Source organism: Salvia miltiorrhiza, chromosome 5 (genome assembly GCF_028751815.1).
Source record: "Salvia miltiorrhiza cultivar Shanhuang (shh) chromosome 5, IMPLAD_Smil_shh, whole genome shotgun sequence".
Lineage (NCBI taxonomy): Eukaryota > Viridiplantae > Streptophyta > Magnoliopsida > Lamiales > Lamiaceae > Salvia > Salvia miltiorrhiza.
Genome location: NC_080391.1, coordinates 39198279 through 39221075, shown reverse-complemented (window position 1 = coordinate 39221075; position 22797 = coordinate 39198279). Strand labels below are relative to the sequence as shown.

The 22797-nt window shown below is 40.4% G+C and overlaps 1 pseudogene; it reads left to right on the top strand.

The window, feature by feature from the left end:
- The first annotated feature begins 845 nt into the window (after window positions 1-845).
- On the top strand, window positions 846-22623 carry LOC131025904 (uncharacterized; annotated as a pseudogene).
- The last annotated feature ends 174 nt before the right edge of the window (window positions 22624-22797 follow it).

The window sequence follows — 22797 nt, the reverse complement described above, 5'->3', positions numbered from 1 at the left end:
AGATTGTTAGGCTCCTTGCTGAATTGCACACTCATGGTTCCATTCCCGAACTGCTTTACCAGAAACGAATTGGTCTTCCTGCAATCTCCCACATCAGCTGCCCAGGAACCATCGCCATTTTTTAGAAATAAAATTGATCCAGGATGATAATCAATAAGAACAAAAAAAAAGTACAAATTCAAGTGTGCTGAATAAAAAATTGAAAAACAAATAGGAATAGAGAGAAGAAAACTTACGTTTGTTCGAGACGGTGCGACAAAGGCGGCGAAGGCATTTCCATCAGAGGTTGATGAGTAAACATCCAGCGGAGTTAGAAGGGGGTGAATCGAGGCAGCGATGAAATAAGAGAAGGAGGAGATAGGGGTGAGGAAAAGGGTTATCAAGTTTTGATGATTTCTTCTTTGTAATTGGGTTTCTGCAGAATTGTAATTTAGTCGAGGTTTCTGCAGAAATGGAGTAGAGATAAAAAAATTGTATATGGAGACGGGATATCAGTTAAAACAGATAAAATAGTGGGAGAGAAAATATTATATGGTTTCGTGGGTAAATTGGATGCTGTGAAACTGGTTCTTTATATAATATATAGATATATAGATAATCACGAAATTAGTCCCACTATTCGGTTTTCGCCCCTCCAAATTCCTCCCAAATTTCTTCAATTATCGGACGACCTCCCTTCGCCGTCCATCCGTAACCCTCCGATTAGATGACTTATGTCACCAGCCATCGTTGACGCCGGAGCTCCACCGCCACCCTGTTCCAACGGTCAGATTTTCTATCCACATTTTGAATTATTGGATCGTATCGACGATAATAGTTTTGGGTCTACCGGGTTTTCGAATCAAATGGATCCGGGTTTCGGGTTTAGCTCTTCGTCAAAGCCCGCCGCCAGCTATTCCCGGCCTGTGCGATTGAACAAGCATCGGAAATCCATGAGCGGGAACCGCCCCAATATGTTCCGATCCGTATCGCAAATGGGCGTGGGCCCGGAGGATCCGGGCATTGATCCAGGTTTTAGCGCAGCTGAACCCGCCTTTGAGAATGTGGGTCATGGACTTGTGTTCAGGTCGAATGATGGTTTTGTGAATAATAATAATGTGGAGGGGAGCAAGGTGCTCGATGGAATGAGGAGACTGAAAATTGAGAGCGAAAAGGGGTATTCAAATGGCATGAATGAGGAAAGCATAGGTATGAGTAGTGATAATGTGCATTTGAGTGGCAAAGATAACAGCTTCCGTGGCATTGATGAAAGTGTGGTTTCTGAATTGCCTGAGGATATGAGAAGGCTGTGTATTGAAAGTGAACGCTTTACTAAATCATGTGGTGGAAACATGGAAGAGCTTCCCAATAAGATGAAGAAACTGAATGTGGGAGACTACGAGCACGATGGCTCCAAGAATATTAGCTATGACAGAAGTGATAGGACGGAGTTTTTAAGTGGCAGCGCAGATGCATTGCTTGCAGACAAGATGAAAAGCTTTAAAATTGAAGATTCTTTATACAATTCTACGAATTTGAAGGTTGGTGATGCTAGCTCCAGAGATGAGGATAGGATCTTGTTTGAGTACAGTGGAAATGCCAATCAGCCGGAGGGCTTGAATATGACTAATACAGGTAGAGACAGTAGTTCTAATCACCGTAAAACTAAAACAGGCTTGAGTTCCGATGTGGAAACTATGCCTGACGCACCGGCTAGGAATTTAGGCAACGTAAATTCAAACAACAGTTCAGGTTTATTTAGTGAATCAAGATTCACTTTTCAGGCTGGACTGGAGAGCGAGAATAGTGGTACTCATGTGAAGTTCAAGAATGAAAAGAGTACAACATCGTTGCCGATGTTTTCATCCAGTGGCATTCATCATACACCTCTGGGGGTGTCTCTGAGATGCCATCTGCGGAGAGAGGTAACAGGACAGTTGATTTTGGCGTTTCTAGCAAATTAGATAGCATGCCAGCACAAAATTTGGAGTTCAAGACACCTACTCCTAAAGTGCAGTCATCATTTGGTCTGGGTAGGAAAATAGATACAAAGCGGGAAACGGCTAAGGACAATTCATTAAGGAAAAAGATGGGGAAATCCAAGAATCCTACAAAGGTTAAATTGAATTTCCATCATGAATTTGTCTTTCAAGAAACATTGCATGAACATACTGAATCTTCAGAGCAATATTCCCCTATGGACTTCTCTCCATATGAAGAAACATTGGCTAATAATACATTTTCAAGAGAGACTTCTGTGGCATCAGAGGAGTCCTCTTGTCTTGGTGAAAACAATTCTTCAGCAGACTCATATGCAAATGTTTCGAGTGACATAGCTGATGAAGTACTGGTTTCAGCAGCAGAGAGAATGCATATAAACGAATATGATATAGAAGACAATGAAGGGCAAGATAAACAATCTGCATCACGCGGGGATGATGCGATTAGGGTTGATAGTCCTGAAGAAGATGCTGTTTCAGGGGCCGAGACTGAAAGCTTTAAGTCTGCAGCTGATGAGTTAGATTATAGCACTGACTCCTTTTACACCGCAGCAGACACTGAAGTAAGCTCCAGTTCTAAAATCGAGAGACAAGACAGTGATGGAGGGACTCAGTTTGAACATAGCGCAAGTTCAGCAGATATGTTCTCAGGTGGCTTCACTTTTGCTGCATCTTCTGCTTCTTTCAGTGACTCTTCAGCATCAGTCCGTATCCTAAAGAAGAAGACTCGAAGCAAACATTCTCATGATTCATTTAGCTCCACACCATGTGCCAAAGTTTTGCACGTGTCATCCCACCTACCCTCATTTCAAGTACCAGGATCTTCATTCTCATTACGCGAGCAAGGCCAGAAAGATAATTTGTCTTCTGTGATAAGCCAGAAAAGTAACAAGTTTGAGCAAGTTCAGGAACTGGCAACAAAACAAGACTCTGCTACAGCTGCTACTATTGCGGCACAGGAATCCTGTGAAAAGTGGCGGCTAAGGTATGGATAATTATTCTCATTTGCTGAAATTACTATGGTATTGCAATTTGAGAGGTGTGACAACCATCCTTTCATCTCAATTCCTATATAATGACATTTTTCTTTGACCTTCAAGACGTATCTATAATCTATAATTATTGATTCATGTTCTTCCTTCTGTTTTTATTTTGTGCTAGGGGTAATCAAGCATATGCAAAGGGGGACTTCTCTAAAGCTGAAGACTATTACACTCAAGGACTGAATTGTATTTCTCAAAATGAAACATCTAGGAGCTGTCTTAGGGCTCTAATGCTGTGCTACAGCAATCGTGCAGCAACACGTATGTCACTTGGAAGACTGAGAGATGCTCTAGAAGATTGTAGGAGAGCTTCTGAATTAGATCCAAATTTCCTGAAGGTGCAGGTTCGAGCTGCAAGGTAATAAAATACTCATAATCCCTCTTTGTCCCTTCTTTCCTGTGATGTACTCTGTGATTCTACCTTCTTAAAAATTCAGATTGTACCTTCTTAAATATGCACTTCGTACTGTGTCCCGTTTTTATTTCAGAATGCTTATTAGTATTCCATTGTGACACCAAAACTAAAATATATGCATTTGAGGGGCTAAACTAGTATTTAGTTGGAACCCATAACATAAACACTCCCCCCCTCCCCCCTCCCCACACCACCACAAAAATAAAAAATAAACAGAACCAAAAAGATTAATCATACGAAGATGAAACATTGATGAAATATGTTCTCATCTTAGTCATTCTTCGGGCTAATTATATTAACAAGACAGTAAATTCCAACAAAATAACTATCTTGTTTTGTCTCATTGATAGGTCTTGAAGCATAATTTATTGGAGTTACTAATAACCAGTAAGTGAGTGCCTAAAGTTGTAATATATAATCTCTATTTGATTTTTCTCTAGCTTTCTCATTGAATCAAAGGTTTTGTTGTTCAGTATCTAATTGTATTGTCATCATCAATGTTTTGAAGTCCTTGTTTATTATCTATTGTATCTTCAGGGAGTATTCCACAAACCATTTCACAAATAAGACCAAGCATAACGATAAAAACTTAAAAAGCCTTTAAGTTTCTATTATCTTATGGAACAGTTAATTTGTTGATGAGTCTTGTACTTTAAATTTCCCTTGATGTCATCGCTCATTCAGAGTTGCCTTCACTACTTCTTTGCTTAAGTTACCATAACTAATACTAATCTTCGTGTGACTTTTTTTTTTACTTTTAAGCTGTTTCCTTACCCTGGGGGATGTTGAAAATGCAACTCTGCATTTCATGAAGTGTTTGCAAGCAGGACCTGATGTCTGTGCAGACAGGAAGCTTTTAGTGGAAGCTTCTGAGGGTCTTGAGAAGGCAAAGGTATTAAAGTCTGTAAACTATACTATTATGATTGTGTGAAACAGTTTTGGGACCATCTTTTGATCTTGGAACCTTTTCAGTCATTTGCTAATTAACCTATAGTTCATTTGTATTTGCAGATGTCGACTATTAAGCTATATTGTATTTATGAGAAACCTGTCCCGTCTTGCTTAAAAATTTGAAATTATATGTCGTTTATATGGTACTTATTTTTTCTTTACGAGTTATGGATGTGGTATCGAAGTCTTGGAGATGTGGAAAGGGGTGATGGGATATAGGATGGATAATATAGCTCACAACACAAGCCTGTTTTTGCAGCTAATATTTTGTGGTAACCAGAACCGATTCTTCTCATGTGTGTTATGAGCAACCAATGTTTGCATTGTCAATTGTATAATGCCACTTACCATGAGAGTTTGAAGATGTTACAGTTTATCATCTTCCTCTTTTGTGTGTCTTTCAAAAATGATTCACTATATTGTAATATGTCTTTATATTATCATTGGAAGCAGCATCTGGAAAGGCCCTAGGTTCCATGCGTGTGCCAGACTGGGCCTAGGCAAAGCCTTCAGGTGGTAGGTTTTTTAGTGTAAAGTATCGACCTCTTTGCTAAATGCATGTTATATTTTATAGGTTATTATCTTGCCCTCTGAAATTTGGGTTCTAACATGTATTTACTATTTAGTTTTGAGTTAATTATCACTTATGGCACCTTGGAGAACAGATGAGTATAGACCAACCTTTGCTACATTATAACACTCATAGCCTGTTATCGTAACGACATTAAAGGGAACATAATGTGGACTAACAAAAGCTGACTTGGCTATCCATTCTTTCCCCATAAGACAAAACGTCGTTGTTTTTTTTATCATATTAAAAGAACAAATCCCAGCTATTCTCCCCCCTCTATACGTTTTTTTTATTGGTGAGTGAGCCAATTAATTGCCGATTGAGAGAGATCATAGATGAGGAAGGTTGCAAAATATACACAATATTCTTTTTATCTATAATTTGGATTATGGCCATACTTTATTTATTCTTTTCTGTCCTTAACTTCTTAGGGCCTGTTTGATATGGGTTTATAGGTAGGATAAATTAAATTAATACAGATTAGTGTGATGTTTGATATCATGTGCAGTTAATATGGTCAACTCCTACTTAATCCTACTTCTCCATGCTATTTTGTGGGATTAACCCATACTAATAATCCGTCCACCCCCCTCGGATAAATTTAATACTGAGAAGTTGGATAAAAATTCTGCTACCCTTCCTCACGCATATCGATGCAAATGCCCAAGTAATGGTGGACACACATGATATTTTTAAAATTATGTGAGGATAGTTTTGGTATTAGATAATATAATCCAACATAATCCTATGGATATCAAACATAATATAGGATTAAGTAGCCATGATATCAAACACCCATGAAATAATATAAATCCACACTAATCCACACTAATTTCTCAAGATAATTTTAATCCTAATCAATCCTAAACTGCAAATCAAACGGCCCCTTATTGTGAGAACTCTTGCATTGAACTTATAAAATACTGCAATGCATACTAGTAAGTTTAGTGCAAGAGTTTTCACAGTTATCACAATAAGTTTTTATTTGAACCACTTTCTCTCTCTATATATATATACATATAGAGGGAGAAAGGGAATCATATACTCCCTCCGTCCCAGTAATGTTGTCCCGTTTCTTTTGGGCACGGAGATTAAGGAGTGTAAAATTAGTATGGTAAACTAGAAGGTCCCACATGTTTAACAAGAAATTAAGTATAGCTTAAAATTATCATTGTTTCTTCCTCACTTTCCCGGCGACAGCAACAGCCACACCTGCGCCGCCCCCTTCCCCGGCGTCAGCACGGCCACCAGCCGCATCGCCGCCTCTCTCCATCCGGAACAGTAAACAGAATCAAGCAAAAGAACAAGAATAAAAATCAAATCTTTAGCCCAACAATTTCTTCAACAAGAACAGAAAAACCAAGAACAATTCAACAAATTTTCCTAAAATTTTCCATCGTCTTTGCCAATCAAGAACAAAAAAATCAAGAACAATTTATGGAGAAACAAGAACAGAAAAACCAAATTTCTTCAACAAAATTTCCTAAAATTTTCCATCGTCTTTGCTAACCAAGAACAAAAAAACCAAGAACAATTTCTGGAGAAACAAGAACAGAAAAACCAAATTTCTTCAACAAATTTTCCCTCGTCTTCGCTAATCAGGAGAGGTCGTTTTTCATCGTCTTCGTTAACCAGAAGAAGCCGCCGACGGAAGGGGCTCAGATCTTCGTCCTCAGATGTATTAGGCGAGCCCTAATTTCTAGGGAAAAAAAAAAACAGAGAAGAGAGAAGGTGGATTTACAGAGGGGGAGGCTTAGATCTGTGCAAATGGGTGCGGCGTCGGAGGAACGATGGGGAAGGAGGCGGCGCCGGAGAAACGATGGGTGCGGCGCCACAGAAACGATGGGGAAGGATGCGGCGCCGGAGGAACGATGGAGGAAGGAAGGGGAGGTGGCGCCGGAGGAACAATGGGTGCGGCGCCAGAAGAACGATGGGGGAAGGAAGGGGAGGTGGCGCCGGAGAAATGATGGGGGAAGGGGGAGGCGGGAGGAACGATGGGGAAGGGGGGAATTGTTTGCTGGGTTTAATTGTTTGGGGGGGAAGGGGGAGGGGGAGGGGAAGGGGCCACCGGTAAGTTTAATTAGGTTTAATTAGATTTAATTAGTATTTGACCTAAAAAAAAGAGAATTAATTAGTGTCTAAAATTTGCCAAAAAAGGAAATGGGACAAGATTATTGGGACAAACCAAAAAGGAAAGTGGGACAAGATTATTGGGACGGAGGGAGTAATACCTTTGTATAGGCAATATGTAGTACCCAATATCTACGATTGTCATCAAAAGTGCATAAGTGTAAATATATAAAATGCATTCACTTGAACACATTACCGCATCAAATATATAATACGGTTAAGGAATCCTGCGCTCTCCTTAATCCGGGGTCCTACGTGGCATATCTAAGAATTCACCATTCAAAATCCCTGCAATTCTAGAGCCTCTAACTCAATTCTCTATCGCTGACGTGGCTATCTAATTCCAAATAAGTATTTTATTTTAATTTTTAAAACACACAATTTCTCACTTCTAATTTCCAAATTTCATTCTCATTTTCCTCCAGTCTCCATACAGCTCTCCATTCCCCTTCGATCCCAATCTGCAACTCTCTGCAAATCAAGGCAATATATCAAGCCATCTCCTTTCGATAGAACTCAAAATCTGAAAATCATTAAAACCCATCGCCCCTCACCACAACTCCCACCACCACCGCCGCCTTCGACCATGATGACAGCCGCGAATTCGCCCCGTCAGACCACCCCGCCATAACCTGCCACTTCCCGTCTCCACACCAGCCTTCCCCTGCCGCGATTCTTCTTCCACAGACGATCGCCTCAGAGACTCCGCCAACCCCTTGCTCTCTTCGCCGCCAATGGCTGCCACAGTCGTGCACGGCCACCGTCAATGGCTGCCCCCGTTGGTTGGCTTCGAAACAGTTCTTGATCAGTTATGGTAAGTAATCTATTTGGAAATATTACGATTTGGAAAGATTACGATTTGGAAAGATCACGTCGCAAATATAGAATTATTAGTGGTATTTTACAAAGAAAAAGTTTTGGAAAGAAAAAAATACGCTCAATCATAGGATTTATATATAATCAGCCACTTTAGGTAGAAATTTATCAATGGAAACTTTATAACCTAGATTTTTAGCTATAAATTCATTAGTTCAAAGCTGCGGTTTTGCTTCTTCTTCTTCTTGCTATTGAAGATTTTTTGTTCTGTGTTATCCGCAAGTATTGAACTTCAACTTTGAACTGGGTTAGTATGAGTCGAGACCGAGTTGAGTCGGGTGGCTGTGGGTGCTGCTGTACCGAGTCAGGAGAAGGGGGGAAGCCTTGGTGTGGTGTGTGTGTGTTGTTGGCTGAGTAGTCGAATCAGGGGTATTGTGTGGTTGATTGTGTGTTGCTTTGGAGTTCATTGCGTTTAATTGTGTGTCTGCGATTCACCTTTTTATTAATATTTTTCAGATTTTTAGTTTAGATTTTGTTAATTAACTCTATGAGGGATTAAGCGATTGCTTTACTTCTCTGTTTTATTGATTTAAGTGTTCTGTTCGATTTAAGTGTTGTTAGATTGTACACAGTTTACTATTGTTAGATTGCAGTCAATTAATTATACATAGTTTACTATTGAGATATGAACTCTATAAATGTTGTTAGATTGTTATATTGTTATATTGTGATTATGTGATATAGTATTTTCATATTTTGCAATAGAAGCTTGTGGTATTAGGGTTCCATCAGTTGTGTTTTGGTAGTTTTGTTATTCAAGGAATTTGGTGTAGATTATCTTTTGGTTGTGGATGTTTACAGAGCTTTGGAATTAGGGGATCGGATGCAGAAGGGGTACAAAAGGATATGGTCGGTAAGTGAGTGCAGGTTTCCTGAAGCAGTATAAAGATCTTGACATCTGATAGAGTAAAGGTGGAGAAGGAACGAGAACTGAACGGTAATATTATAAATGATAGAAATTAAAAGAAAACTCCTCACCGAGGCCTACAGCAATAGCTGTCCTAAACAATACTATGATTCCACATAAACGACTCTAACTATGATAAGCCTATTAAATAGGTAAAAAGGAAACCCTAACCCTAAAAGCCCATGCACACGTTATAGGCCTTTAGCCCAAACTATTTGACAAGAAGAATTAAGAATAAATAACTGACTCAATTAAAAAGAAAAAGAAAAGAAAACAGATGCCACGGTCTATCAATAGCCTCCCCGGACAAAACAGCCTTGTCCTCAAGGCTGAAGTATGGACCGAAAATAGGATGCCTCAACAGGCGCATGCTGGTGTAGTGCATCGAACTCGGGCTCCCCCAATTCATCACACACAAGGACGTTCAACGTCTTAGGCGGGCAGCGGTGAAGGGGTCCGAAAGTCAGACCGCAACGGAAGCAGGTACCAGCGGCAAGATGTTTTTGAATCTCTGATTGCGGCAGTTGGCGAAAGTTTTTGGCCTTGCTTAAAGGTAGTGAGGCGGCAAAAACCGTGGAGTCGGAAGAGTAGGTAGCTGTGGCTGTTGGTTGGCCGGCTGTGAGAGGGGTAACACGGTGGGAAAACACGGTAGGGGTACTAGGACGGGCAGCACGGCGCGCTGCGCTGACCGCAGAGGTGTAGTCAGTGAGAGCGTTGTCCTGTATCTGCTCTCGCACCGAACGCTGGAGACCACCGAGGAAATATCCTAAGCACTGGTCATCTGAAAGGGGAGGCAGCTGGGCCACGCGGCTTTCGAAAGCAGCGATTTAATCCTCCAGAGATCCTGTTTGATGTAATAGAAACAAGGCCTCGTAGGTGTTGAGCGTGGAGGCATCGCCGAAACGCGCCAATAAGGCTTGGGTGAATTGTGGCCATGCCGGGTTGGGGTTACGACGCAGGAGTAGTTGTAACCAGGAAATAGTTGCGCCAGACATGCCGATAATAGCAAGTTGCAGCTTCATGGCCGGGGGAATGCGATGGACGAGAAAATATTGGTTGGCTCGAGCAATCCAGCCCACGGGATCAGATCCATCGAACCCGGGTAAGTCAGATTTTTGAATCGGAATAGTGGTGGGGTTGGTGTTGTCGGGAACGAACGGCTGTTTCCCAGTGGAAGAGTCGCCGGGATCATCTGGAACGAAGGATTGTTTTCCAGTGGAAGACACGGCGGCCAAGATGGCTGCAAGTTGAGTTTCCATGGCAGAACGGTTAGCGTCGACTGCTTTGGTAAGGGAGGTCAGCGATGTCTGCAACTCTAACACCACCTTCTCTAAATAATCCAGTCGAGACTCGGTGCTGCGCGTCGTAGCAACCATGGCAGGTCGGACCAATTGATAGAGTAAAGGTGGAGAAGGAACGAGAACTGAACGGTAATATTATAAATGATAGAAATTAAAAGAAAACTCCTCACCGAGGCCTACAGCAATAGCTGTCCTAAACAATACTATGATTCCACATAAACGACTCTAACTATGATAAGCCTATTAAATAGGTAAAAAGGAAACCCTAACCCTAAAAGCCCATGCACACGTTATAGGCCTTTAGCCCAAACTATTTGACAAGAAGAACTAAGAATAAATAACTGACTCAATTAAAAAGAAAAAGAAAAGAAAACAGATGCCACGGTCTATCAACATCAGGAAAGTTAAGTACATGGATGTTGTTCTGGACAGTGAAGAAGCTCGTGACACTCGGAATGTTCTTGAGCTACTGCGGTGGCTGGCGGCTATGGGTTTGAGAAATGTATGCCTCTATGGTCGAGAAGGTACCGTATGGATGGCATTGAACAATTTGATTTGGGATTTTTTGATTTGTTATTTTTCAATTGATTATTTGAAAGATATTTATACGATTAGTGGTTCATTTTATTTGCGTAATTCTTTGTATTTACACCATAATACCTATGCATTGATCTGAACAACCATTTGTTTCAAATCATTTTGATTACTTTTGGCAAAAAGTAATTGCCTAAAAAAAAGGAAAATTTTATTTAATGCAAGAATACAGTCAAGTTTATGATTTATATTATGAAATGGATGATATACACTTTATGATTACTTTATGAATTATATAATGATGACATCCCATTAAACGGGCAAGAATTTTAGATGTTCCAATTGCGGGTCATTGACATCATCCCATTATGAAATTTTGAAATTAAAATGATTTTACAGACGTATCTAAATTTGTAGAGAGTCGTGAAAATTGATTATGCAATCTTTTAATTGATATGGCATACACATCATTTTTTTTTTCCGAGATATGATAGTAATTATATACACATATATAGAATGCAATATATGTATATATCCACGCATGATTTCTTTCCTAAAATTTATGGAATCAAAAGAGTCGATATTTTCCAATGCAGAATTTTAGTCGGCTACAATATTAAAAAAGATATTGATATATCAAACAAAAATCTACCATTTTTTTAGGTACAAAACTTAATATTAGAAACTTTTTAGCCATAAAATCATCCATCATAAACTCTCATTCAAAGTGTAATAGATTTTTGAATATATTCGAACTTAATTTTGTCTCCTTATTATAGGGCAATATTTCACACATTAATTTGGTAATCAGATTTCCTTTAATTTATTTATTTTTCGTGTTTGTGTGTGTGGATATTTAATGGCTAATTAAAGTTATAATTAATGTGTCATTTATTTCTATCCTACTTCAATGTTTCTTGAACATATTTATATTAATTCATTATCATTTGGTTATTCAATTACTTATTGCGGTTAATTTTTTAGAATCAAGTGGGCCATTCATTTTATTTAATTCGTGATAATCATGAAGCATAATAATCTATGCCATCTTTCTCTTAATATGGTGAAAAGTTGACCATATAATTGTAATTAATTTTGATTCCGTAAGTTTTATACAAAATCCAAAACAATGATACAAAGTCGGGGAATTTATATATATAGAATCGTGGATTTATTGAGAAGAACTAACCATATGATTGTGATTAATTTTGACAGTGCAATTAAAAGGATAGAATAAAGGATTATTTTATTTATTTATTTTAATAGTACAAAGGATTAATTATTTTTTATTTTGTTGATGTATAGATCTTCTAAACTAATTTCAGCAGCGTCCCTAACTCTCAAGTGTTGGCGGATATCCGACGGGTAGCGGATTGGCGGATACCCGACGAATGGCGGGTATCCACGGGTCGTGGGTATGGGTGGCATATAGTAGTGTATAAGAAATTAAAATTTTCTCCAAAATTTGCTACAATTTCATGGTTATTTATTTGTTGGGTGTTTTATTGCATTTGTTGGGTGGTTGATTGCAGGATGTCAATGCTAAGAAGCAACAGAGCCCCTACCTCTCAACTCTCAAGCCTCGGCGGGTATCCGACGGGTAGTAGGTGGCGGGTATCCGACGGGTAGCGGGTGGCGGATACTCAACGGGTGGCGGGCATCCACGGGTCACGGGTTTGGGTGGCAAATAGTAGTGGGTGGCAAATAATTTTTTTTAATATACGTTTCGCTAAGTCATGTTTGGGATGAAAGTTCTCTTTAATTTATTTTTTATTTTATTTTGATGTGTAACGTAGACCTATGTTATATTAACAATTTTTTAGTGGATAATCTCCATAATTTATAAATATATTAAAAAATAATTTCTACGCTTTTTTTATATAAATTATAACACCAAATGATACCCGTCGAAATTCGACGGGTTACACACTAGTATATATAAAATGCATTATCCAAAGGTGCATGATTATAAATATAAAAGTAAATTGATGTATATACGAAAATGCATGGGTTTTACAGTACTACGAGAGATGGTGATAAAGATCCGCCAAGAGGGATTAAAGTTTATTCCCGACGAAAGCACAAGACCAAAGATGCTGCAGCAGTTTAATTAAAATAGCTGGAGAGTTCTTATTTTATTATCATAGATATTTACTTTTCGGGCCTTATGTTTATGGGCCTTAGTAGGGAGTAGTTTTGGGCCTTGGGAAGTAGAGTATTTATATTGGCCTCTACGTTAATTAGGGATCATCTTTTGGGATCATCTAGCTTGCAGCGTACGCTGTGGACAGAAACTCAGTTTCTGTGGCCTCGCGAAGGGGATTTGTTCTTTGGTTCTTGAATCTCTCTTTCATAATCGAGTTCTTTAGTTTTCCTATCGTCTTCACTCTATCAATTTGGTCCGACCTATCCGGTTCATGCCCATCACCCGCCTTAAAGAAGTTAGGATGGAGAAGACGATTGAAGAACTGCAGTCAGCCATGTTGGAGATGACTTCTAGGGTTTCAGCCATGGAGCACACCATAGGCCATCATGGCAGTCAGTTTGTGGAGATGATGTCTCAATTGAAAGCCATTGGTTCGAAGTTAGGCGTCACCCCTCCTCCCACAGGTGGCGACGAAGAGCAAGGCAGCGGCAACGGGGACACACCGCTGCCAGTGAGTGCACCGCGGATGGAGTTACCATCTTTTGATGGGACCGATCCGATTGCGTGGTTGGCTCAGGCAGAACAATATTTTTTGGTTCACAAGACACCGGTGACAGATCGGGTTCAACTGGCGCTAATTGCCATGTCCGGAAAAACGATGTTTTGGGCTCAATGGGTGGTACGCCGCGCATCCTCCATTACATGGGTTAAGTTTACAACAGAGTTGATCGAGCGTTTCGGGGACAGCTCAGCAATTAACGCATACGAAGCCATGCACCTCACGCGCCAAACGGGATCACTGGAGGATTTTGTCTCCTTATTTGAAGAACGAATCGCGCAACTTCCCCCTTTACCCCTGGAACAATATCTGGGCATGTTCTTGGGAGGTCTGCAACCATCCATTCGTGACCGGCTGCCCGATTCAGAGTGTACAGATGTGTTTGCAGCAATCCGAGCAGCACGCAGACTCGCTCGGTCGAGTAGGGCTCCCAGCTTCCACCAGAAGTCCACTTTCAGCCCTACCACTTTCACACGACCTACGTCCACTTACCATAATACTATGCAGAAGTCGAGTGGTCAACAAGTGCCAGGACCGCAGGGGTCAACAGCTCCATCACGGCCTCCGGTCAACCGCAACGCTCGTCATCTCACTGAGGCTGAGGTCCGAGAGCTTCGGGCCAAAGGGAAGTGCTATCGGTGTGGCCTGACGTATAGCCCTCTACACAGATGTTCGGCCAAATCGTTGTCCATCATCCTTGATCCGGAGGATGACGATCCGGACGAAGAGCAAGAAACACCAGAGTGCTAGCCTATTATCGATGTCGGGGAGAAGGATTCCACGGCGGAACTGACACAACTACAACTATCTCGTATGTCTTCCAATGGATTCGACGGAGCTCAGACATTGAAGTTGTTTAGCCGTGTGGAGGGTCGGCGTTTATTGACCATGATAGATAGTGGAGCAAGCCATTGTTTTATCGCTGACCAGGTAGTTCAGGCTTTGGGTTTGGCTGTGGATTCCACCCCTGTTTTTGCAGTCGTACTGGGAGATGGAACAAGAGTACAGACTAAAGGAGTTTGTAAGGCAGTTCCCTTCATCATCTCCGATCATTTATTTTATATCACTTGCTATGTGTTTCCTCTACGCAGTGTCGACGTGATTATGGGGGTCTCTTGGCTTGCTCAATTGGGCGATGTCACTACCAATTGGGCTAAGCTCTCAATGCAATTCCAGGTGGATGGCAAACAAATATGCTTGCAAGGGGACCCCACCTTGACCCGTCGGGCTTGCGCACGGGCAGATTTATGCTCATTCGAATCAGGGGATGGGGCATGGCTGTTATGGACTCTGGATGATGTTAAACTAACGTATTTCGATACTTCCCCATCTCTCGCCAACACACAACGTAGGGAGTTAGAAGTACTGCTATCAGATTTTGCTGTAGTAACGCAAGCACCAACAGAATTGCCTCCTTCTCGGCGCAGCGACCACCGTATCGTGTTGCACGAGGGCTCATCACCTATTTCTGTCCGTCCATACCGGTACAGTCCTAAACAAAAAGATGAGATGGAAAAGTTAGTGGCCGAGATGCTTGCTGCGGGAATTATTCAACCAAGTAACAGCCCTTACTCCAGCCCAGTGTTATTGGTCCGAAAGAAAGATGGATCCTGGCGATTTTGCGTCGATTATCGGGCCCTCAACAAGGTAACTGTGGCGGATAAATATCCCATTCCAGTTATCCAGGAGCTACTTGACGAGCTCCATGGCGCATGTTGGTTCAGTAAGCTCGATTTGCGATCCGGTTACCATCAGATACGTATTGCGGAGGAGGACGTGTCAAAGACCGCCTTTAGAACTCATTCGGGCCACTATGAGTTTTTGGTGATGCCGTTTGGGCTCACTAACGCCCCAGCCACATTTCAATGCCTCATGAATGACATCTTTCGCCCACATCTCAGAAAGTTTCTGCTTGTATTTTTTGACGACATCTTGGTGTATAGCACTTCTTGGACAGCCCATCTCCAACACTTACGTCAAGTACTCGGCATCCTTGCTAATCACTCTTTAATTATTAACCCAAAAAAGTGTATTCTCGGCACTCCACATGTCGAATATTTGGGCCACATTGTGTCTAGTGAGGGTGTGCAAATGGATCCAGTCAAGATTAGTGCCGTGTTGAAGTGGCCAGTCCCAACATCTCTCAAAGGGTTGCGCGGATTTCTGGGCCTAACTGGATACTATCGTCGTTTCATTTGTGGTTATGGTAAGATCGCTTCGCCCTTAATAGCCTTGCTGAAGAAAAAAGAGGGTCCAGGTGTGTGGATGTGGCCTCTGGAGGCGGAAGCAGCCTTTAACACGTTGAAAGCAGCACTCACCACGGCCCCGGTTCTACGCATGCCAGATTTCTCAAAATCTTTTATCATCGAGTGTGATGCATCGGGACGAGGTATTGGTGCAGTCCTTATGCAAGAGAAGCAACCGATTGACTATTTTAGCAAGGGTTTGGCAAGCAAAATGCTATCAAAATCAGCTTACGAGAAGGAGCTTATGGCCCTAGTTTTGGCGGTCCAACATTGGAGGCCTTACTTACTTGGCAGACGATTTGTGGTTCGGTCTGATCAGCGGAGCTTGAAGCATCTTTTGGCACAAGCCTTGACCACACCGGCTCAACAAAATTGGGCGGCTAAACTATTAGGTTTCGACTTCGAGATTGTGTACAAGGAGGGCAAACATAATCGGGCGGCTGATGCTCTTTCTAGACGACATGAGGAACTCGAGCTATCTGCGTTAACTACTCCACAATGGAGGGATTGGAGTGCTGTGAAACAAGCGGTGATGGAAGACCGCACACTCTCTCGAATCATAACCATGTTGGAGAAGGGTCAAGCGGCGCCGAAACACTATAACCTTTCTCAAGGGGTTTTGTTTTAGAAAGGGCGGATTGTGATACCTCAAAACTCACCATGGACTTCCAAATTAATTGCCGAATTCCATGCCACACCAGGTGGGGTCATGCAGGGGCATTTCGAACTTACAGGCGCTTGGCGGCGAATTTATATTGGCCGGGTATGACAAGAGCAGTCGCTAAGTTCGTGGCTGCGTGTGATGTGTGCCAACGTAACAAGTATGAAACGAAGAGGCCGGCGGGCCTGCTCCAACCACTTCCTATTCCGCAACAAGTTTGGGAAGATATCAGTATGGATTTTATTACTGGGTTACCTCGTTCCGGTGGGTTGGATTGTGTCTTGGTCGTTGTGGATCGTTTATCTAAGTACTGCCATTTTTTGGGGTTGAGGCATCCTTTTACGGCAAAGTCAGTGGCAGAATTGTTTGCTAAGGAAGTAGTACGGCTCCATGGTATGCCAGGTTCTATCGTCTCAGATCGCGATCCAATCTTTTTGAGTTCATTTTGGCAGGAGTTGTTTAAATCTTCTGGTACTACACTGCGGATGAGTTCTGCATATCATCCTGAAACGGATGGGCAATCGGAGGTGATGAATAGGTGCTTGGAAACATATTTGCGATGTTTTGCTTCTGAGAAACCTAAGAGTTGGGGAAAATGGCTCTCTTGGGCTGAATATTGCTTCAATACAGGTTTCCTGTTGAGTACGGGCATGACGCCATTTGAGGCGGTGTATGGGCGGGCTCCTCCACTGCTTGTGCAGTTTCTATCGGAAGAAGTCAGGGTGCAGCTCCTTGCCGAATCTCTCCGTGAGCGAGATGATATTCTTGCGCATCTCAAGGCCAATCTGGAACGCGCTCAACGGAAGATGACCAAGGAGGCAAATAAGCACCGTAGAGCGTTGGAGTTTGCGGTCGGAGATATGGTGTATCTCAAGTTCAGGCCGTACCGGCAATGCAGTCTTTTTACCGGTCAGAGTGCTAAATTGGCTCCTCATTTTTATAGGCCGTTTGAGGTTATTGCGCGTATTGGCTCGGTGGCGTACAAGTTAAAGTTGCCAGATAATTCAAAGATTCACCCAGTAATTCATGTGTCACTGTTGAAAGCTGCGGTGGGATCTGCATTACCACCATCTGCTTTACCAGAAGAGTTGGTGGTAGTTGATCCACCATTTGTTCCGTCTACCGTGTTGCAGCGTCGTACAGTTTCTCGTGAGAACCACAATGTGGAGCAGGTGTTGGTTCAGTGGCACGGGTTGGGTGTGGATGAGTGTTCGTGGGTAGACATGGAGGATTTGCGTGGCCAATTTTCGGATTTCCGCCTTGAGGACAAGGCTGTTTCACTGACGGGAGTAATTGATAAAGATCCGCCAAGAGGGATTAAAGTTTATTCCCGACGAAAGCACAAGACTAAAGATGCTGCAGCAGTTTAATTAAAATAGTTGGAGAGTTCTTATTTTATTATCATAGATATTTACTTTTCGGGCCTTATGTTTATAGGCCTTAGTAGGAAGTAGTTTTGGGCCTTGGGAAGTAGAGTATTTATATTGGCCTCTACGTTAATTAGGGATCATCTTTTGGGATCATCTAGCTTGCAGCGTACGCTGTGGACTGAAACTCAGTTTCTGTGGCCTCGCGAAGGGGATTTGTTCTTTGGTTCTTGAATCTCTCTTTCATAATCGAGTTCTTTAGTTTTCCTATCGTCTTCACTCTATCAGATGGTTTCTACGTGATCCTATCCCTATACATATAGGGAGAAGATCTAGTGAGGATTTTTATTTAAAATGAGAACGAAGAACCATTCTCAGCCCTTAGATCATGAAGATCTACGGTAGATGCATAATCTTGATGGATGAATACAAAACCTGAGATAGGTACACTTAATTTCATGGTGAATGCACTAAGTATACACATCATTGTAGTGTTCTCTCTTCTTACAATGAAATGTGGTTGTCATGATAACCAACCCCTTCACGTGTGGTTATAATGAGAATTACATTTTTCGTAAGGACGTGAGAACATTGTATCCACTGTTAAAATTAATGCACTCGGAAAAAATAAAATTTTTGCTCCCTCGAGGATTCAAACCCAAATGATCCATCCGGGATGATGTTGCATCCACCGTAGTCTCGATGATATAAAATAATGTAGTATTCTATATATAATCATGCATCTTTTGAAAATTGCATTTACATGCTTATACGTAGTAATGTTAATGCATGTATATAGTATTGAATTCACATATGCAGTTGTGTGTTTAACGTTATGCAGTTGTAAGGGTACTATGGTATTGCCTAAGGGAAGAGTACTATATGATCTCTTCCATATATATATAGGAGTTGATTATTGTGAGAATTACATTTTTCGTGAGAACGTGAGAACAATGCGTTTTCCTATAAAATTAATGCATTCACTATTAAATTTAATTCATTCGAAAAAAATAAATTTTCGCTCCTCCAGGTGCTGCATTTATCCATCTATCAAGATGATGGATCCACCATGATAGGAGTAGGTTCAAATGAGAATCCTTATTTAAAATATGAATGAAATACCATTCTCCTCGATTGTGAAGATCTATGGTGGATGCATCATCTGGATGAATGCAGAACTTGAGTTCGAATCCCATGAGGAGCAAAATTTCATTTTATTTCGAGTGTAGTAAATTTCACTGCGAATGCAGTAGCTTTATACTTCCCATGGAAGTGTTTTCACATAATGCAGTTCTTATAATAACAAACGCCTATGTGTGTGTGTATATATATGTATATATTTCTTTCAAGTTTTGAACATTTCAATGTAGTTCCGCAAACGGGCTTTGTTCTGTTCTTATCTTTTGTCAGTAAAACTTCAAAAACCTCAACATTTACTTTTTCCATCCATACTCTTACTTGTCATAGCGTTTTCATCAGTTAAAGATCATGTACGGGTATATTGGGACCAAAAATAAAAAATTAGAATCTTATATTGTCAGTATATTGGTTTTTTGAGTTCATATTCTAGGTTTTTTATACTGCTCTGATGTGGTAGCGTAATTTGGCTCTAGTGTATTGATTATGCAGATCATCTAAGAAACTATGTGCACGGATCTAAGTTTGTTTGTGCAATTCACTTTCAGAAAGTTGCAGACTGCATGATCAAGGCTGCAGAACTTTTGGGACGAAAAAGTTACAGTGACATAGCCTGTGCTGTTAGCATTATTTCTGAGGGTTTGATGATAAGCTCTTATTCTGAAAAATTGCTTCAGATGAAAGTGGATGCTCTTCTTATGGTATGTATCAGTGTTAAAAGAAACTGGTACATATTCCTAAAAATACTTATTTTTTCTTATATTGTTGATATGCATATATCTAAATTACTGTACTCATATTCCACTAACAGCTGAAGAATTATGAAGAGCTGATTCGGTTTTGTGAGCAACTTGGAGTCAAACTTTCTTATACCTGGTGTTGATAGCCACTTAGTGAACTTTCATGGTTCTGACCTGAAGAGGGCGGCCTGGTGCTCGTCTCTGATCATGAAATCGTATTTCTACTTAGGGAGGTTGGAGGAAGCCCTAGTTTTTCTGAAGAAGCAAGAGGAACAATTGTCTCTTGTCGAACGGTATTCTTTTAATTCATATCATACACTATAGATTGTTTCATGTACCTGAATATTCTTACCAATTTTACTCTTTGCAGAAGCAGTAGGACCTTGGAATCCATGATTCCATTGGCTGGAACTATGCGTGAGCTGCTACACCATAAGGTGAGTTGTTCTTTTTATTCAATAAACAATTTCTGACAAGAAGTACTACATATGCATATGTTATGAGTGTGATTTGTTTCTAACTTACCATAATATTGAATCTTGTTTCTTTCTTTTCTGTAAAGAAAAGAAAAAAAGAAAAAAAGAAACCAAAAAAAGAAACAACTTTAACATATTTAAAACAGTTGTGAAAACAACTTAGCAATAAGGAACCACTTGTAATTTTGTTGGTTGAATTGGTTGTAGGTCTATTATTTCCAAATAAACTCACGTGGCACCTTTCATATATACATATATGCCTTCTGTTATGTTGGGAGATACCAGTACCATAGTTATTAATCGAACAAATAGTGCTCGCGTCACGCATTGTGTTGCTTCGCGCACGCAGATCGCAATTCAGAGCTAAATGTTCAATAGCGAGCGCTATTTGTGCTATTTCCTGATTGCGCGTAGCACAATATAGCGTGATATTGATACTGTATGGGCTATTAATTACTGCATGGGCTTGGGCTTTTTAAGATTTAATTAGGGTTAACCTATATAATAAGTTATTTTTATTTGAAATTAAGTTTTTATGACTTTATCTTTTATTAACTAGACATATTATGCATATTTTTCTTATGATTATGATATATATGTTTTTATATGCTTCTGTGCGATTATTCAAATAGCGCACGCGTGGCATGGGCGATAGCACTAGGATAGCTTTGCGCGATGCTAGACTAATAACTATGACCAGTACTTAAAACTGAATAAGCATCAATAGGGTTTTTATAATCCCAATCATAATTGTTTGCAACAAACCAACAGTATATTAACTACCTTCTATAACCTGCCAAACTTGAACTATTGTGAATTTATTTAGATTTCGTTTTCGGTTCTCTTATACTGTATCAGTTTCCTGTTCATGTTATTGGATCTAAAGAGTGAAAAGCAAAAGCTGATACGAACAACGTAGATGATCAATATATGTTTTTTTAATTAACTGGAACTAGGGTATCGGTTAAAAAAGGAGAAATCGATATAAGAAATATTATTAAATAATTTACGACATAAAATATGTTAGCAGAAGAATAACCAGTGGGAATCTCATGGGATCACTTACTTTAGCTTACCATAGAATTAAAAATGTAACACCTCCAGCACTTCAGTATTTTAAGTGCATGTTGACCACATTACGATTTGGGAGATAGCATTCCTGTTGTGAACTTCATGGTGTAATTTTCTTTTGTCTCACATATACAATAACTTTATTCTTTTATATATACCTGATGTTATGACTCACTATTATATCCTACTATTACTCAAGACTGCTGTCTGTCTTGCTAGACACTGCACTTTTTCTATTTCCTTATCATGTCTGTTTGTATAGGAAATTTGTTTCCATCTATAGATTCATTTCTTGCTGTTTAGGCTGCAGAAAATGAGGCATACAAATCAGGAAAGCATTCGGAAGCAGTTGAGCATTACACTGCTGCTATATCATGTTCCGTTGAATCACGCCCTTTCACGGCTATATGTTTCTGTAACCGTGCTGCTGCATATCGATCAATGGGTCAACCTTTAGATGCCATTGCCCTAGATGGAAATTATTACAAGGTTTGCATTCGAAGCATTGATGATGGGTTTAAATTGGTCTGTCATTAATTTTGTCCATTTGATTGCGTCCCCATATAACATAGGAATGGAGTAAGTCATAAATCTTTTATGTGTTCCCAATTCATAAATGAATTTGATTGTCCCCAATTTTGATTTTGAGTCACATCCCAAAGTAGGTTATCTAGAATTCCTTACAAGTTTGTACATCAGAATAGTCTTATACACGAGCACAACTGAAATTTCTCGCTCATTTTAGCTACTAAAACCCTGCCATGTTGTGCAATTGCATCAATATTGGCAAGATTCTGGCAGTTCTTACAGATCAAGTGTTAATGAAGACTTTGGTACTAAGGAACTCATTACTTCAGGGGAAGTAACATATACTCCCTCCGTCTCCGGAAAACATGTGCAATTTGCCGTTTTGGGATGTCTCCCAAAACCAATGTCTCCCAAAACCATTCAGTTTCCATTTTTGGACACCACTCCACTCACAACAACGTGGGACCCCTTTCCCACTCACGCACATTGATCTAACATTTCTTATAACCCATGCCAAAAAAAGTGCCGCATGTTTTTCAGAGGCGGAGGGAGTATAACATTATGCTCTACTGCTTATTGGCAGAGCAGTTCGAAGTTGTTTTTGTACTTCAAGTTTCAATTTAGATTCTGTGCATAAATTATGAATTCGCTGTGAATGTTTCTAACTATTGTTAGTTACCTTTTGCTAATATTTTTTGTAAAATGAGCAGGCCATCTCTAGGCGAGCTGCATAATATGAAATGATTAGAGATTATGGGCAAGCAGTTGCGGATTTGCAAAAACTTGTATGCCTTCTCTCTGAAGAAGTGGACAAGAAGACGAATCAATCTGTTAAATCTGATAAAATTGATATTGTGAATGAGCTTAGACAAGCTAGACTGAAACTTTCAGAAATGGAAGAATTAGCGAGGAATGAGATTCCACTCAATATGTACCTCATTCTGTAAGTTATCTCTTATTTATTTATTTATCTATTTATTCTGTGGTTATGGATTATAGAATATATACATACCAATTGTTTAGCAGCGTATTTACCACTTCTTTACAGTGACAAGTTAACTCAGCCTTCTCTCGCGTGCTCTGCTCCCTCGACGGCTGGAGAGCCATCGCCGCCTCTTTCTCCCACTGAAAACCCCAGCCCCAAACTCATTGACAGCCC